At 46.5% G+C, this 18,775-nt stretch overlaps 1 long non-coding RNA gene across 1 annotated transcript; it reads left to right on the plus strand.

Moving 5' to 3' along the window:
- The first annotated feature begins 6,427 nt into the window (after nucleotides 1–6,427).
- On the plus strand, nucleotides 6,428–18,328 carry LOC137544444 (uncharacterized). The gene is made up of 3 exons (XR_011025862.1): nucleotides 6,428–6,549; nucleotides 15,435–15,536; nucleotides 18,135–18,328. It is a non-coding gene; the product is annotated as an uncharacterized lncRNA (long non-coding RNA).
- Nucleotides 18,329–18,775: the final 447 nt, after the last annotated feature.

Below are 18,775 nucleotides of genomic sequence, written 5' to 3' on the forward strand. Positions count from 1 at the left end.
ACAAGGAGGACCCATTATATAAAACTCTATTAGAAAGGACATGTGAAATATTAATTAACCACTTGCCGACCGCACGCTTATGCGTCGGCAAAGTGGCAGCTGCAGGACCAGCGACGCAGTATTGCGTCGCCAGCTGCAGGCTGATTAATCAGGAAGCAGCCGCTCGCGCGAGCGGCTGCTTCCTGTCAAATCACGGCGGGGGGCTCCGTGAATAGCCTGCGGGCCGCCGATGGCGGCTCGCAGGCTAAATGTAAACACAAGCGGAAATAATCCGCTTTGTTTACATTGTACGGCGCTGCTGCGCAGCAGCGCCGTAAGGCAGATCGGCGATCCCCGGCCAATCAGCGGCCGGGGATCACCGCCATGTGACAGGGGACGTCCTGTCACTGGCTGCACAGGACGGATAGCGTCCTGTGCAGCCTCGATCGCCGGGGGGGGGGGAGCAGGTAGGAGAGGGAGGGGGGAATTTTGCCGCGGAGGGGGGCTTTGAGGTGCCCCCCCCGCAACACCCAGGCAGGCAGGAGAGATCAGACCCCCCCTGCACATCATCCCCATAGGGGGGAAAAAAGGGGGGCAATCTGATCTCTCTGCCTGCAACCTGATCTGTGCTGGGGGCTGCACAGCCCACCCAGCACAGATCACTCAAAACAGCGCTGGTCCTTAAGGGGGGGGGGTAAAGGGTGGGTCATCAAGTGGTTAAACAAGAAAGAGAAATTATAATGAAAAAGAAAAAACACTTTACTCTAGATTGGAATGCATACAAACTTAAGAGGGCCTATACTGTAAATGGCAGATAAAAAGCAAACAAGCCCCAGTGCCTAATGAAGACAAGCCAACCCCAGATCCGAAGAACATAGGGGCAATACCCAAAAAAACGCAAAATCATAATCCCAGACCTCTTGTGGGCATTCAAGAAGGACAGACGGCCAGGGATTTTAAGATAAATAGGTACCCCCCGAGGATGGAAAATAGATATCAGGAAGGGAGACAAGAAAACAGATTAATGAACCGATTTAATAGGAGGAATGAATATAAGGATATAAATTACAAATTACCAACAGCAAATAGGTACGATCCATTAAGACAGGAACAGCAATATCAATCTTTTTTTAGGGTCGAGTCCAGGTTATCGCAAACCGCCATGGAACCACCAGAAGAGACCGGAGTACGATCTCCAGTACCAACCATCCCCGGGAGGGAACAAAAGAAGACCAGAAGGGGGACAAGAGGGGGGTGGCGCATACAAGAGGAGAAGAGAGAGATAGGAAAAGGTATCTATAATATATCTGGGGTGCCTCTGAATCAGAAGGAAATTAAAATATTGGATCAAGGTTTAAAACATGCCCCCAAGCAACCGATAAATAAGTTCAATATGTATGTGGATTTACAAAAATACGCGAGAGTATTGAATATCAAGAAATATTTTTTAAATAGAGAGGGACCAAATAACAGAGCCAATCCTACCTCGGAATACACGCATACAGGACTGCGCAACAGATCCCTATTTAATCCACAGGATAACTCTAACAAGAACTGTGTGGAGGTCTTCAAACGGATGGTGGAAAAGGAAATTGAGAACATTCAGCCTAAAAAAACTAGGGGAATGACCAAGATGGCAAAGGAAATGCTGGAGGAAAGAAAGCTAGTAGTGAGACCAGCGGACAAAGGGGGGGGGGGGGGGTGGTCCTTAGTCAAGAACAGTATGGGGAGGAATTGGAAAAATTGGTTAATGATCCGATCACATATAAAAAAACTTAGAGGGAACCCATGTAAGATATATATGGAGGAATTAAGGACTTTATTGAGAACTGGACTAGACCAAGGAATAATTGATGACAGGGAATTTGCATTTCTCATCCCGACAGCACCGAGAACACCAATAATCTATCAAGTACCAAAGGTACACAAGAATGCAGAGAAGCCGCCGGGCAGGCCCATCATCAGCGGAATTGGATCCATCACGCATAGGCTGGGACTAGGGATGAGCGTAATGACCTAATTACGAATTTCCGAAATTTCGCGAAATTACTACAATTACGATTTTAGCAGTAATCGAAATTTCGTAATTTTCGCAAATTACGCAAATTTTCGTAATTACGATTACGAAATTTAGTATTTTAAAGTTTGCAAAGGTTTCTATCCCTCTAGATGCCTAAAATGAATAACTAACCAACCTCCTCCTCCTCCTCCTCCTCCTCCTCCTCCTCCTCCTCCTCCTCCTCTCTCTCTCTCTCTCTCTCTCTCTCTCTCTCTCCAGAGATTTGTAGTATTTCAAAACCATACTCACATTCATGACATGTCCAGGGATCAAACCCAGGCCAACCACATGGAAGACAGCTATGCTCACCACCATACCACCAAACACACACTAAATAGACTGCTAACCTAAATCTTACTTGTAGACAGTCATATGAGACACATGCTGGGTGCAGGGCTTTGTGATTGGACCATGCGATAGAGTGAGGTGCAAAAATGAAATCATGCCTAGCAGAGGATGGTTTCACAGTGCTAAATGCTAGGCTGGCTGTGGTGCAATTGGTTAGTGTGTCTGGCTGGTAACAGCAAGGTTACAGGTTCAATTCCATCCAGGCATGTCTTTTCCTTTTGCGTTCAACAGTTGTCCAAACAGAGCCAACAGAGCCCCAGATAGCCATGTAGAGTTAGGTCACAGCTAGCCTGGCTGTGGTGCAATTGGTTAGTGTGTCTGGCTGGTAACAGCAAGGTTACAGGTTCGATTCCATCCAGGCATGTCTTTTCCTTTTGCGTTCAACAGTTGTCCAAACAGAGCCAACAGAGCCCCAGATAGCCATGTAGAGTTAGGTCACAGCTAGCCTGGCTGTGGTGCAATTGGTTAGTGTGTCTGGCTGGTAACAGCAAGGTTACAGGTTCGATTCCATCCAGGCATGTCTTTTCCTTTTGCGTTCAACAGTTGTCCAAACAGAGCCAACAGAGCCCCAGATAGCCATGTAGAGTTAGGTCACAGCTAGCCTGGCTGTGGTGCAATTGGTTAGTGTGTCTGGCTGGTAACAGCAAGGTTACAGGTTTGATTCCATCCAGGCATGTCTTTTCCTTTTGCGTGCGCGCGCTGCGCCATTGAACCCCATGGGGTATTTTGCGTGCGTAAAACTTTACGCATGCAAAACTTTGTGCTCGGTGTTTGGACAACTGTTGAACTCAAAAGGAAAAGACATGCCTGGATGGAATTGAACCTGTAACCTTGCTGTTACCAGCCAGACACACTAACCAATTGCACCACAGCCAGGCTAGCTGTGACCTAACTCTACATGGCTATCTGGGGCTCTGTTGGCTCTGTTTGGACAACTGTTGAACGCAAAAGGAAAAGACATGCCTGGATGGAATCGAACCTGTAACCTTGCTGTTACCAGCCAGACGCACTAACCAATTGCACCACAGCCAGCCTAGCATTTAGCATTGTGAAACCATCCTCTGCTAGGCATGATTTCATTTTTGCACCTCACTCTATCGCATGGTCCATGGTCCAATCACAAAGCCCTGCACCCAGCATGTGTCTCATATGACTGTCTACAAGTAAGATTTAGGTTAGCAGTCTATTTAGTGTGTGTTTGGTGGTATGGTGGTGAGCATAGCTGTCTTCCATGTGGTTGGCCTGGGTTTGATCCCTGGACATGTCATGAATGTGAGTATGGTTTTGAAATACTACAGATCTCTGGAGAGAGAGAGAGAGAGAGAGAGAGAGAGAGAGAGAGAGAGAGAGAGAGAGGAGGAGGAGGAGGAGGAGGAGGAGGAGGAGGAGGAGGAGGAGGAGGAGGAGGAGGAGGAGGAGGAGGAGGAGGAGGAGGAGGAGGAGGAGGGCTGGCTTATTCATTTTAGGCATCTAGAGGGATAGAAACCCTTACAAACCTGAAAAAGTAAAATTTCGGTTGGAGACACGAAATTCGTCATTACGGGAGTGAAATTTCGATTACGATTTGAAAATTAATTACGAATTTGGGTCGTAATGTTAAATTTCGCATTCGTAATAAAAGCAGTTCGAAATTTCGAAAATTTCGGCTCATCTCTAGCTGGGACAATATCTGGACCATTTTTTGCAACCGCTGGTGATGGGCCTGCCACAGGTTGTTAAGGACACTAAGCACATGCTGCAAATCTTGGAGGACATGACGGTTGAGGAGCAGGATGTGCTGGTAACTGCAGACGTCACGTCGCTCTATACAAATATTCCACACCAAGCAGGCATGGATGCAGTTAGATTTTTTCTGGAGAGAGACCCTATGATTAAACCAAGACAGAGGGAATTCATAATGAACTTGCTGGAATTCGCACTGACCAGGAATTATTTCTGGTATAATGGAACATACTTTCTACAGATTAAGGGATGTGCAATGGGGGCGGGATATGCACCTTCATTCGCAAACCTATTTATGGGTAAATGGGAACAGGATGTATTGGGACGGGAGGTAGACAATAGAATTCTGCAATGGAGGAGATTCATAGATGACTTGTTTATGCTGTGGAGAGGTAACGAAAAGGACCTTCCTGATTTTTTCAAGGGACTTAATCACAATAACCTTAACATCGAACTTACCATGGAGGCCAGTAGAGACTCTATTCACTTCTTAGATTTGAATATAGAGAAGAGGGAGAACAGGCTAATTATGAAGACATATTTTAAACCTACAGACCGAAATGGATATCTATCCATGAAGAGTTGCCATCACCCACGATGGCTAAGGGCAGTACCACGGGGACAGCTAATGAGGATGCGGAGGAACTGCAGTAAGATGGAAGACTACATAGCACAATCACAGACCCTCCTCGAACGGTTTGTGGAGAAAGGATATAAGGAAGACGTGATACAAAAGGAAATAATGGAGGTAGGAAGAATCAACAGGGAAGACCTCCTGGAAGACAGAGAGAGGGCAAGAGAAAATAATGGAAAAAATGGGAATAACATCCCGTTTATAAGCGACTTCTCTCTACAATTCAGACAAGTGGAACACATCTTCAAAAAATTCTGGCCGATATTAAAAGAAGATATCACACTGCAGAGGATCCTCCCCGACCAACCGAAGTTTGTATACAGGAAAGCGAAAACACTGAGGAGCATTCTCGCACCTAGCTGTGTGAATCCACCAAGAGAGATGATCCCTCACTGGCAGCAGAATGGTTTCTTCCCCTGCAGAGGGCGTGTGGGGTGTGCTGATGCTTCCCCAGTGAGGTGCAGGGAAGTTACGGCCACAGCTTAAAGGAACAACGTAAAAAATTAGACAGAACATAACCTGCAACACAAAGGGGGTTGTATACCTCCTATGGTGCGAATGCAACTTGCAGTATGTGGGTAGGACTACCAGGCCCCTAAAAACCAGAGTAGGGGAGCACATGGGCAACATCAGGAGGAGCTTCAGAGGACACAGTGTGTCGGAACATTTTAGGACTCACCATCAGTCCAACCCAAGAACACTGAGGTTCTGTGGTTTGGTAAAAGTAAAATACTCATGGAGGGGAGTTAACAAAGTTAGGGAGATATCAAAAAAGGAAACTAAATGGATATATGCAATGGGCACTCTTCAACCTAAAGGGCATAATATTGATATCGACCTAAACTGTTTCATTGCTAACAGCTAATTGGATTCTCACAAAATGTCTATCTCAAAGTAATTAAGTATGGGTATAGCTACCATACAATTATTTTACCATGCTAATACCCTATATAATTTCTCCCATCCAATGTCACACTATAATATGTGGATATTAAAATGTAGTGTTGTAATATGAGAAGCGCACACTAGATGGGGCTAGGGCACAAGTATTGAATTTTGGGAAGAATGCATAAACTGAATGTTAAACTTATTAATTGAAAATGCAAATAGAGTTTATTTGATGGGTTTATAAATTGACAAGATAGTATATATTGTGGTGTAAATACCCATTTGAATGTAAAACGGAACACTCCCAGCAGTGCCTCCCAGGACATTTCATGCGAGAGTTGGCACGCATTACGAGGTTGGAACGCAGGGGGTGACTTAGGGAGGTACACATTGACATGTACGCAATGACGCATATGGCCGCGCACTATCAGCGCGCGACGTATGACGTATGCGGAAAGGAGTTAGGAAGGAGGAGCAGTCGGCCTTTTAAAACCTGACGTCTGATAGGCTGTCCACGCCCCTGATGAGTCACGCGGAGTGACGAAACGCGTCGGGTGGAGCCTATCAGTCGATCAGGAAGAGCGGAGATCGGTAACGCCGAATCCGGGACATTGAGGGAAACTAGCGGCGGTGGCGTGGTTTATCCTATCGGCCTGTCCGGGAGGCACGGGGGAGAGCCCGTTCACAATACTCTGCACGCTGTTTACCCAACATACGCTTGTGAGTGTTTTTATCAGCATTAAAAGTTTTAAGTTTTTACGGAGCTGTACTATGTGAGTTCTTATATCATGAGGTGCAACTAACGTGGAGGGGACAACAAGAGCCAAAGCGGAGAAGAAGGACGAGCAACTAAAGCACAGGCGGTGCAGGATATCACACAAGCGATTGATGACCAGTCTAGCAGTGGTCAACTGATGGGGTGAGTGTGATACCATACGGATTGTCACTGCAGAGTGTTTTTCAGGTGCTGAAACATTGTGTCTTTGATCTGGAGCGCTACTTGTTTACATTGGATCTTCCTGTTGTAGTCCCTCGATGGGCCTCTTACCGTTGTAGTCCCTCAATGGTCATCTTGCCGTTGTAGCCCCCCATGGTCATCTTGCCGTTGTAGTCCCCCGATGGTCATCTTGGCATTGTAGTCCCTCGATGGTCCTCTTGCCGTTGTAGTCCCTCGATGGTCATCTTGCCATTGTAGTCCGCCGATGGTCATCTTGCCATTGTAGTCCCTCGATGTTCATCTTGCCATTTTAGTTCCCCGATGGTCATCTTGCATTGTAGTCCCTCGATGGGCTTTTTCCTGTTGTAGTCCCTCGATGGCCATCTTGCCGTTGTAGTCCCCCAATGGTCATCTTGCCGTTGTAGTCCCCCGATGGTCATCTTGCCGTTGTAGTCCCTCGATGGTCATCTTGCCATAGTAGTCCCCCGATGGTCATCTTGCCGTTGTAGTCCCCCGATGGTAATTTTGCCATTGCAGTTCCTCAATGGGCCTCTTGCCGTTGTAGTCCCCCGATGGTCATCTTGCCATTGTAGTCCCTCAATGGGTCTTCCTGTTGTAGTCCCTCGATGGGCCTCATACTGTTGTAGTCCACCGGTGGTCATCTTGCCGCTTTACTCCCCCGATTGTCATCTTGCCATTGTAGTCCTCCAATGGGCCTCTTGCCATTGTAGTCCCTGTTGGGCCTCTTGCCATCGTAGTCCTCCAATGTGCCTCTTGCTGTTGTAGTCCCTGTTGGGCCTCTTGCCATGTAAGTCCTCTGATGGGCCTCTTACCGTTGTAGTCCCCCGATGGCCATCTTGCCGTTGTAGTCCCCCGATGGACATCTTACCATTGTAATCCCTCAATGGGCCTTTTGCGGGTTGAAGTCCCTCGATAGTCATCTTGCCGCTGTAGTCCCCCAATGGTCATCTTGCTGTTGTAGTCCACCGATGGTCATCTTGCCGTTGCGTTGTAGTCTTCCGATGGTCATCTTGCCATTGTAGTCCCTCAATGGGCCTCTTCCTGTTGTAGTCCGTCAATGGGCCTCTTACCGTTGTAGTCCCTCGATGGTCATCTTGCAGTTGTAGTCCCCCAATGGCCATCTTGCCATTGTATTCCCCCGGTGTCCTTCTTGCCGTCGTGGTCCATCGATAGTCATCTTGCCGTTGTAGTTCCCCGATGGTCATCTTGCTGTTGTAGTCCACCGATGGTCATCTTGCCGTTGCGTTGTAGTCCTCCGATGGTCATCTTGCCATTGTAGTCCCTCAATGGGCCTCTTCCTGTTGTAGTCCGTCAATGGGCCTCTTACCGTTGTAGTCCCTCGATGGTCATCTTGCAGTTGTAGTCCCCCAATGGCCATCTTGCCATTGTATTCCCCCGGTGTCCTTCTTGCCGTCGTGGTCCATCGATAGTCATCTTGCCGTTGTAGTTCCCCGATGGTCATCTTGCCATTGTAGTCCCTCAATGGGCCTCTTCCTCTTGTAGTCCCTCGAAGGTGATCTTGCTGTTGTAGTCCCCCGGTAGGTCATCCTGCCAGTGTAGTGTCCCGATGGTCATCTTACCATTGTAGTCCCTTGGTGGGCCTCTTTTCGTTGTAGTCCCTCGATGGTCATCTTGCCGTTGTAGTCCCCCGATGGTCATCTTGCCATTGTAGTCCCTCAATGGGCCTCTTACCATTGTAGTCCTCCAATGGGCCTCTTGCTGTTGTAGTCCCTGTTGGGCTTCTTGCTGTGTCAGTCCTCTGATGGGCCTCTTTGCAGTTGTAATCCCCCGATGGTCATCTTACCATTGTAGTCCCATGAAGATCATCTTGCCATTGTAGTCTCCCAATAAGCCACTTGCTGTTGTAATCCCTCGATGGTCATCTTGCCGTTGTAGTCACCCGATGATCATCTTACCATTGTAGTCCACCGGTGGTCATCTTGACATTGTAGTCCCTTGATGGTCCTCTTGCCGCTGTAGTCCCTCGATGGTCATCTTGCAGTTGTAGTCCACCGGTGGTCATCTTTCCATTGTAGTCCCCCGATGGACATCTTGCCATTGTAATCCCTCGATGGGCCTTTCGCCGTTGTAGTCCCTCGATGGTCGTCCTGCCATTGTAGTCCCCCGGTGGTCATCTTGCCGTTGTAGTCCCCCAAAGGTCATCTTGCCGCTGTAGTCCCCCGATGGTCATCTTGCCATTGTAGTCCCTCAATGGGCCTTATCCTGTTGTAGTCCCTTTGATGGGCCTCTTACCGTTGTAGTCCCTCGATGGTCATCTTGCAGTTGCAGTCCCCCGATGGTCATCTTGCCGTTGTAGTCCCTCGGTGTCCATCTTGCCGTTGTAGTCCGTCGATGGTCATCTTGCCGTTGTAGTTCCCCGATGGCCATCTTGCCATTGTAGTCCCTCAATGGGCCTCTTCCTGTTGTAGCCCTTGATGGTCATCTTGCTGTTGTAGTCCCCCGGTTGTCATCCTGCCGTTGCAGTGTCCTGATGATCATCTTACCATTGTAGTCCCTCGATGGTCATCTTGCCGTTGTAGTCTCCCGATGGTCATCTTGCCATTGTAGTCCCTCAATGGGCCTCTTCCTGTTGCAGTCCTTCGATGGTCATCCTGCCGTTGCAGTGTCCTGATGATCATCTTACCATTGTAGTCCCTCGATGGGCCTCTTTCCGTTGTAGTCCCTCGATGGTCATCTTGCCGTTGTAGTCCCCCGATGGTCATCTTGCCATTGTAGTCCCTCAATGGGCCTCTTCCTGTTGCAGTCCTTCGATGGTCATCTTGCCATTGTAGTCCCCCGATGGTCATCTTGCCATTGTAGTCCCCCGATGGTCACCTTGCCGTTGTAGTCAACCAACCCCATGCTAACTGAACAAGAGAAGAATCTTCCAATGTAAAACCCAATCTTCTCTAAGGAACCTACCCCCCACCCCTTTTATTGCCTATAATAGTTGAAAGATCTACTATCACAATACCCTAACTAGTTGAATGGAGTACAAAATCCAGGAAACCACACACTCTTGCCGTCTTAGTCCCCAAATGGTCATCTTGCCATTGTAGTCCCTCAATGGTCCTCTTACCATTGTAGTCCTCCAATTGGCCTCTTGCCATTGTAGTCCCTGTTGGGCCTCTTGCCATGTCAGTCCTCTGATGGACCTCTTTGCAGTTGTATTCCCCCGATGGTCATCTTACCATTGTAGTCCCCTGAAGGTCATCTTGCCATTGTAGTCTCCCAATAAGCCTCTTGCCGTTGTAGTCCCTCGATGGTCATCTTGCCATTGTAGTACCCCGATGGTCATCTTGCCGTTCTAGTCCCCCGGTGGTCATCTTGGCATTGTAGTCCCTCGATGGTCCTCTTGCCGTTGTAGTCAACCCACCCCATGCTAACTGAACAAGAGAAGAATCTTCCAATGTAAAACACAATCTTCTCCAAGGAACCTACCCCCACCCCTTTTATTGCCTATAATAGTTGAAAGGTCTACTATGACAATACCCTAACTAGTTGAAAGGCATACAAACTCTAGGAAAAATCCGCCCTCCTAAGGGAAACCTCCCACCCCACCAGTATGCTATAGATGTGGTCTCAATTTCACTTCTGACTTGGACCCACACAACGCCTTCTACTTCCCCTGACAAACATACCAAGAAGAGTACCACTTCTGGTAATATATTGTAATTGATTTGTGTGACAAATGAAAGGTGCAGTAGAGATCAAAGTCTCTGCTTCTGTTAAGACCCCAGAAATAGTATAGATGCATGGTCCCTACCCTCCTGAATTGTCAGCTAAAACCCCCCTCCCCGGGAACCATTTCATCCCACCAACCTAGTATATGTTGGAACAACCCACCCCATGCTAACTGAACAAGAGAAGAATCTTCCAATAAAAAAAAAACAATTTTCTCTAAGGAACCTACCCCCCACCCCTTTTATTGCCTATGATAGTTGAAAGATCTACAATCAGAATATTCCCAATCAACATTTGATTTAACCAGTTCAGGACCACAAACCCCCCTACTGACCAGGCTATTTTTTTACAATTCAGCACACTGCAACTTTAACAGTGTGCTGCAGGGCCATACAACTTAGCAGCCAAATTAATCGCTGCTGCAGGCTGTATTTTTTTTTTAAATTAAAGAGTCTGAGGCCTGAAAAAAAACTCTTTTTACTTGACATTTATGTTAAGCAATATGTGCAGAGCTAAAACACCGCTTTCCCGCAGCAGAACAATGTAATTAAACTCCCCAAATCCCTGGTAAAAATTTGGGGCTCCTTCCTGGTAGAGGCAGAGCTTTGAACAGTAACTCGGCCTCTACTCACGTCAATCTCTGCTTATCTCTGCCTCCTCCTGCCCCTCTCAGTCTTCTTTCACTGAGAGGAGCGGAGAGAGGCAGCGATCAGAGGAGATTGACACGACTGGAGGCAGAGCTACTGCACAAAGCCTGGAAAGTCGTGGAGTTTTCCCCCGGGAATTTGGGGGGTTTAATTACATTGTTCTGCTGCGGGAATGCAGTGTTTTAGCTTTGCACATATTGCTTAACATAAATGTCAAGTAAAAAGAGGAATTTATTTAACGCTTCAAAATCACATTACACAAGGGGGGAGACGGGCAGAGGGTTCATCAGACACCCGGAAATCGAACAACGCTACCCCCACCTAGTCCTATTGAGCAATATCTTTCCAGCATAGTTTCCAGCCAAAATCAATTTAAATTATGTTCCAACAGCCACATTGCTGCATTGATCTGTTATGCCTGATACACACAACGCAATTTTCCGTCGGATTGGCGGTTGAACCGATAATTTCCAACAGGTCCAATTTGATTGCTGTTTTTTTATCTGATCGATTTTCTGATCACTGCTATACAAGATCGATCAGAAAAATGATCGGAAATCAGATCGGACCTGTTGGAAAAAATTGATTAGACCGTCAGATCGATGGCTCATAGAGTTGCATTGGATCTAATAGTCCAATAATGCATTTAGATCTAATCCTAGTGTGTGGCACACATCAGATAGATTCCTGTCAGATTTGACTTGAGAGGCTTCTGACAGAACTCTATCTGATGGTCGAATCTGCTGCAAATCTATAAATGTATGGCCACCTTAATACTGTATGGGCACCTTAAGCTGCCCATACACCTAACGATTTTGCCGCCGATATACAGGAGATTCGATCACTGTGATCGAATCTGCTGTGAAATCGTTGCGCAAACGCTGACAGAACGATCGATTTCTGTCCGAAATCAATCGTTCCCGCCGATTCTCACCGATCCGAAGATTTCCCTCGATCGCCGGCGGGTCAGGAGTGCGTCGATAGCGGCGTTCGAATGCCCGACGACCGACGCTAGCGGCAATACATTACCTGCTCCGGCCGGCGCGACTCCCCCTCTGTCCCCGCAGCTTCTTCTCCACCCTGGGTCTCGGACCGGCTCCTGCTTCATTGAACTTCCTGTCCCGGCAGGAAGTTTGAACAGTAGAGCGCCCTCTACTGTTTAAACTTCCCCCGGACAGAAAGTTCAGTGAAGACAAGCCAGCCGGACCGGAGACCAGCGCGGAGAAGAAGCTGCGGGGACAGAGGGAGAGTCACGCCGGCCGGAGCAGGTAATGTATGCGGGTGGGGGCAGTGGCAGCACCACCACAGATTGTGATCGGTTTCATGCTGAAATCGATTCACAATCTGTTTGCAGTAAAGGCAGCCATACGATCCCTCTCTGATCAGATTCGATCAGAGAGGGATCTATTTGTTGGTCGAATCTGATGGCAAATCGACCAGTGTATGGCTACCTTTAGATGAGGGTTCTGCTGAAATCATATCTAATTTCTACTGGTGCAAAGTGATACAGCAGGTAAACGGCCAATATCAAGTAGATACCAATCATTTATCTGATCCACCGCAAGTCTGCTATTGTGAGCCTACATTCCATGGAGATCTGCTATTGTAAGCCTACATTCCACGGAGATGAGAAGAGAATGCAGAAATGCTATCAGTTGCATGCATTGGATAACACAGCATACTCAACAAATTGACTTTTGAACCCAGTAAATTAATACAGTATAAAGTTGGAACTTTGTACTGATCACAAAAACCCTACTAACACTACTAATACATATACCGTATATATGTTACTATCTCTAAAGCCTAATGCACAAGTACCAGGCATGGGAATGGGGACTTGATCCATTGAGCCACATTGCAGGGCTGGTTCTGTAGAGATAGGTCGCTAGTCTGTAGCCTAGCAATGCTTTCTGTTGATGTGTGTGTGTGTGTGGGGGGGGCAGCCTCTATATCACTCTTACCTCGGATTCACTTTAAAGCTGCATACACACTCTACATTAAACTTGGCTGAGGTGGCCGATAATGACTTCGTGCCAGAATCGTGCGTGCATCTAGGGTGTGTACAGTAGCTTCTCGACATCGCCTAAAGATCAGCATTCGGGATTTTTAAGCTGTATCCGAACAGCTTCCGATCCCATTGTTCTCATTACTACCCCCACCACGCGCAATCTCAACCCCCCTTCCCCCCTTGCTATAGCAAAAGATGTGTCTCTAGCCTGCAGACTAGCTACCCGTCTGTACAAAACTCATACACATCATGATTTGTCACCCAAGGGATCAAGCCTGCAAAACAAAAGAAATTGCAAGTGTGTTCTTAGCATAATACTGCTTACTTTTTTGAGACAACATGGGCGGAGTATCTAGTGTGTGTACAGGAGCCCTTCAATGTTACCTAAAAATGTTGCACACAGATGTATGCTCCTTTTAAGATAAATATATACCCAGGATTAAACTCAGATGATCCAGCCCTTAAAGGAAACATCAGGCAAATTAAGCAAAATGAGATTTACCTACCTGGGGCTTCCTCCAGCCCCTGGAAGGTTATGTGTCCCTCAGTTGCGCTCCAGGCCAGTCTCCCCAGGGTCCCCTCCATAGCACACATAGCTGAAAGCGTTCTGCGCAAGTACAGAAATACTGCGCCTGCACACAAAGCTCCCAGCTAACGGCCCAGACCCCGGGAGACCGGCCTGGAGCGGAGCTGCGGAGAGGGACACATAGACTTCCAGGGCCTGGAGGAAGCTCCAGGTAAGTAGATCTCATTTTGTTTAAATTGCCTGATATTTTACGGATCGTCTCAGGCGAGAATCTACAGGAGTGTCACAATGCCGCCTAAAATTTGGCATGCTGGATCTTTAGCGACAGTCAACTAACCTCCTGAGCACATTGTACTCTTTCTTACCCTGCTTTCTAGAAGCCTGCTCGGGTTAAAGCAATCCTGAACTCAGAAGTTCTTCTCTGCTGTAAAAGATTCGCAACAGCATAATAACCTTTAGGCCCTGTTCACATTATAAATCGCAAGCGCTATCGCAAGTGCTGAGCAATTTATGGAGAGTTTTTTGCAGCGCTTTTCCTTGCGCTGACGTTAGTCAGGAAGTGATCTCTTTCACCCGGAAATGAATAAATACAATGTATTTATTCATGAAAGCACTGGGGAAATCGCTATACAAAGCTTTTTTCTCAAGCGCTTTGCGATTTCCCTATACCTTCCATTGAGCTAAAACGCTCAGAAAATGGTACAGGCAGTGCTTTTGGAAGTAGATTGCAATCGAACCGCTCATATGAGAACATTCGCATAGGGAATCATTGCACAAGCGCTTTTAGGGCGATTTTCAAAATCGCCGGTGATTAAAGAAAAAAACCTGAAAACGCTGTAAACAAGCCCTTAAAGAAAAAACGTTGCTTTGTTACTGTTGATACAAATCCTGCAATAAATCTGCAGTGTGTCTACTCCCTGCTTTCATGGAAGCAGACATATTGTTAACATTCTGTATTTACAAATTAGCTGCTCTGCCAGGACTGCCAAGATTCCTGAGCTGACACAGCCGAGAGATCAAATGATGGTGGTGATTTTTCAGAGATGAAAGGGAATTAGACTGGCTAAACTCTCTAAATACACACAGGGTGCATTTCTCTATGTTTTCCTTCTGTCCTGTTCAAGGAGTTCAGGTCCACTTTAACCAGTTCAGCTTTTCTGGACGAACTTACTTGTCCATATAGGCTCTGCTGCTGCCGCTGCATGGTGCGCGCGATCGGGTGCGCTCCCCGCCGCTAGCCCCCCGATCAGTGAATGGGAATATAATTCCCATTCACCGATCTAAGTCCCCCGGAGAAATACCAACGCTTTCTATTCAGAGAGCGCAGTATTTCTGCCCGGAAAAAAGTTTCCCAGCCTCTTTGTAGTTCCTGGATGCGAGATCGTTTTAAATTATAAGCTTATAAATAGTGATGGACGCAAATTGAAAAAAATGCACCTTTATTTCTAAATAAAATATCGGCGCCATAAATTGTGATAGGGACATCATTTAAATGGTGTAATAACCGGGACAGATGGGCAAATAAAATACATGAGTTTTAATTACGGTAGCGTATATTAATTTCTATAATGGGCAAAAACTGAGAAATAATGATTTTTTTTTCATTTCTTTCTTAATCTTCCTGTTAAAATGGATTTAGAAAAAAATTATTCTTAGCAAAATGTACTACCCAAAGAAAGCCTAATTAGTGGCGGAAAAAACAAGATATAGATCAATTAATTGTGATAAGTAGCAATAAAGTTATTGGTGAATGAATGGGAGGTGAACGTTACTCGGATGCATGCGGTTTTCGACACTGTGGTGCTGAACCAGTTAATAACTGACTATAGAAAGGCTGTAAAGCAGACAGCTCTGCATAGTGTAACAGGTTCTTACTGTATATACTATACAATCTATTCTTTGTTTACTAAGCAACATACAGCTGTTACGTTCTGTATATTTTGGACCTCGTTAAACATTTAAAATGTTTCTATTTTAGGTGGAAGCTGTAAGGCTCATTGCACATGGAACTGCTCCGAAAATCCCTCAGCCAGCAGAAGGCGCCACTTATGACCCCATGCAGAAAAAGGAAAATGCAAAGGTGAGGCCCGTTATTCACAATTTATTACTTACATTTTTGGTCATTAATCATGTCCTGCCCTGCCCATGGTTGTTCCCATCACTGTAGACATAACTCCTGACTGACTTTTAAAGGATTACTGTAGGGGGGTAGGGGAAAAAAGCGTTGAACTTACCTTGGGCTTCTAATGGTCCCCGCAGACATCCTGTGCCCACGCAGCCACTCTCCGATGCTCCGGTCCCCGCCGCCGCTTCACTTCTGGAATTTGCGACTTTAAATTCTGAAAACCACGGCACCTGTGTGGCCACGTCCTTGCTCCTGCTGATGGCATCAGGAGCCTACTGCACAGGTGCACAAGGACGCAGCCATGCAGGCGCAGTGGTTTTCAGACCTTCAAGTAGCAAATTCCGGAAGTGAACCAGAGGCGGGGTCAGGAGCATCGGAGAGTGCCTGCACTGGCTCAGGACTTCTGTGGGAGACCATTAGAAGCCCAAGGTAAGTTGAACTCTTTTCCCCCTACCCCCCTACAGTAGTCCTTTAAGGAGCCCATACATCAGACAATATATGAGCAGAACGACCAAGAGACAGATCTCTCTCTGATTGATTTCAGCATGAAATCTCCCAATAGGCCTTGTGGCGCTGCATCCACAGCCTTGCTGACCCCCCCTAATGTTAAAGTGAATGGGAACCGCATTTAAAAAAAAATGAGACAGATACTTACCCAAGGAGAGGGAAGGCTCTGGGTCTTATAGAGCCTTCCCGCTCCTCTCCTGGTCCCCTCGTTCCAGTGCTGGCTCGCCCGGTAGCAGTATTTGACTAATTTAGTCAAATATTGCTTTACCCAGCCGAAGGAGGCTTCAAAAGTCTTCAGGGAGCCCGAGTGCTCCTGAAGAAGAAGGGCGGCCCTGTACTGCACCCGCGCAAGCACGCTCACGCCTGTGCAGTATGGAGCCGCACGTCTTCGGGAGGACATGGCTCCCAAAGACTTCCAAATACCCTTTCGGTAGGGGAATTAAAATGGGCGGGGGGGAACCAGCACAGGATAGTGAGCACCGAGAGAGGAGAGGGAAGGCTCTATACGAGCCAGAGCCTTCCCTCTCCTTAGGTAAGTATTTGCTTCATTTTTTAAAAAATGCGGTTCCCATTTACTTTAAATATGCCCATCCTCCAGTGAACTATACTTTACCTGTTTGCATCCCCTGCTGGCTCCGGGCTGCGCCACAAGCCACATACAAGCACTTCATGTGGCACCTCATGTGATTGTGTGACATCCAGCACGCGCCCACATTGCTCTGGCAACCACGTGGGGCGCGTGTATGTGGATTGTGGTGGAGCCCGGGGCCAGCGGACAGGTAAAGTATATTGCACAGGGCACCGGGGAACATTTATCATTAGTAGGGACAGGGGGTTCGTTGCTCATCCGGTTATCGCTCGCTGCTACCGTCACGCACCGGATCAACCACGACAGCCCAACATCTTGCAGCATGTCAGATCGACATGCTCGGCCCAAAATTGGTCGCCTTGTTTATCGGGCATGCACTTGGCGGTACAGATTTTCATCTGATTTCATAATAATTATCGAATCAGACAGTCAATGTGCCGCCAAGTTGCTAGATGTATGGGTATCTTTAGTCCGTGAATAAAAGCTGCCTATTGTTTTTTTTGTTTTTTTCATAGCAAGAGTGTTGATTTCATGAGCTGCATAGATTACTCTGTTGCCCTGACATTATCAACCCCCCATTTTATCGCTGGAGTAATAAGCTGCATGGGGCAAGGGAATTTGTTATTCATTTTTCAGCACTTGGACTTACTGTATCCATGTACTGGCAGCAAACTGGGACACTCCAATCTGCTGCCAGTTTCCCCTACAAACGATATGGAACATCTGCAATTTATATTCGCATAAAACCCAGTAGGCAACTTGATACGACTGCCATCAATCCATGCTACATACAGAGTCAATCTGAAAACATAAAACAATTAATTAACCAAGTGTAATAAAATAAGTATCTGTTATATTTATAGCCCTAGTTGACCCACAAGATTCCGCATTGTGAGTAAAGGTGAATAGGCAATTATGTATTTGATGCAGCTGTTTCAGAGAAATTCCCTTTGGAAAAATCAGTCATGTGACTCAATCCAGAACCCATAGTGTTGGCAGAAGAGTGGGTGTTCCCAAGCTATAAAGCCATTCTCACTGCCCATCCACCTCATTTCTCTTGAACTCTTTGTGGCTAGGTTTCCAGCAACAACAGATAGTTCTCTTAGGAGGTAGATCTGTGTTGACAAGAAGACACTGGCTTGTGCCCCCTCCCAGCACCCCTCTGGCTGTCTCATGGTTGCTGATGAGATGGGGAGGAGTCTGGACTGCTTTATGCAAAGTAAAATTGCACTGCCAAACAACAGAAGCCAGCCAACCAGGTACTTTAAATATATTTACTGCAGAAAGTATAGATGCACAATTTACCAAACAGTGTGCATTTCAAAAAGCACATTTACTATTATATGCATATAAAAGTTGAAGGCTGAGCCAGCGGTTTAAATGACAAAATCTTATGTAAGGGCCAATACCATGAACGTTTATTTTTCTTTAGTAATTGCTTTTCTTCTCATTGGCAGATTAACTGGGACCAACCAGCAGGAGACATTCATAATTTCATCAGAGGCAATGACAAAGTGCCAGGAGCCTGGACAGAAGTTAACGGAGCTGTGAGTGCCATGCAGTTGTGTGATCTGTGCCCAGTTACTGCCCGGTATTATGTAAAGGTCGCTGAACCTGCTGAACATTCACCTTCCTGTTTATTCAATGGAGCAAGCTCACCACATTCAATGACAAGTGTTCCATCATTTTGGATAACCACCTATAAAGCCAAGGACACTGTTGCAAAGCAAATACCTTGTGTTTGGTTAGAGGCTTAAAGTGAACCAAGCACCATTTTTAGCACCCAGGGCATCTCAATAGCACATTAAATATGCATGCCAACAATGTGGCTTATTCTTAAAAAAAAACTTAAATTTTACCTTTTCTTTTTTACATTTAAAAGTTTAGCAGAGGCCTTTATTACCCTACTTCTGAGGCCTGCCCAACCACAGGCATATAAGGACTGATGTAATTATTTTGTTGCATACATTTGGAGAGAGCAAACAAAAGCATTTATCAGCAGGGCAGATGGGGAGGTAGGACACCGTGCTTCAAAGATTTTAGAGGAGTTACAGATGCCATCTTTACACCTTCCCCTGGATAAATAATGGGCAACTAC

This window comes from Hyperolius riggenbachi, chromosome 2 (assembly GCF_040937935.1).
Source record: "Hyperolius riggenbachi isolate aHypRig1 chromosome 2, aHypRig1.pri, whole genome shotgun sequence".
Lineage (NCBI taxonomy): Eukaryota > Metazoa > Chordata > Amphibia > Anura > Hyperoliidae > Hyperolius > Hyperolius riggenbachi.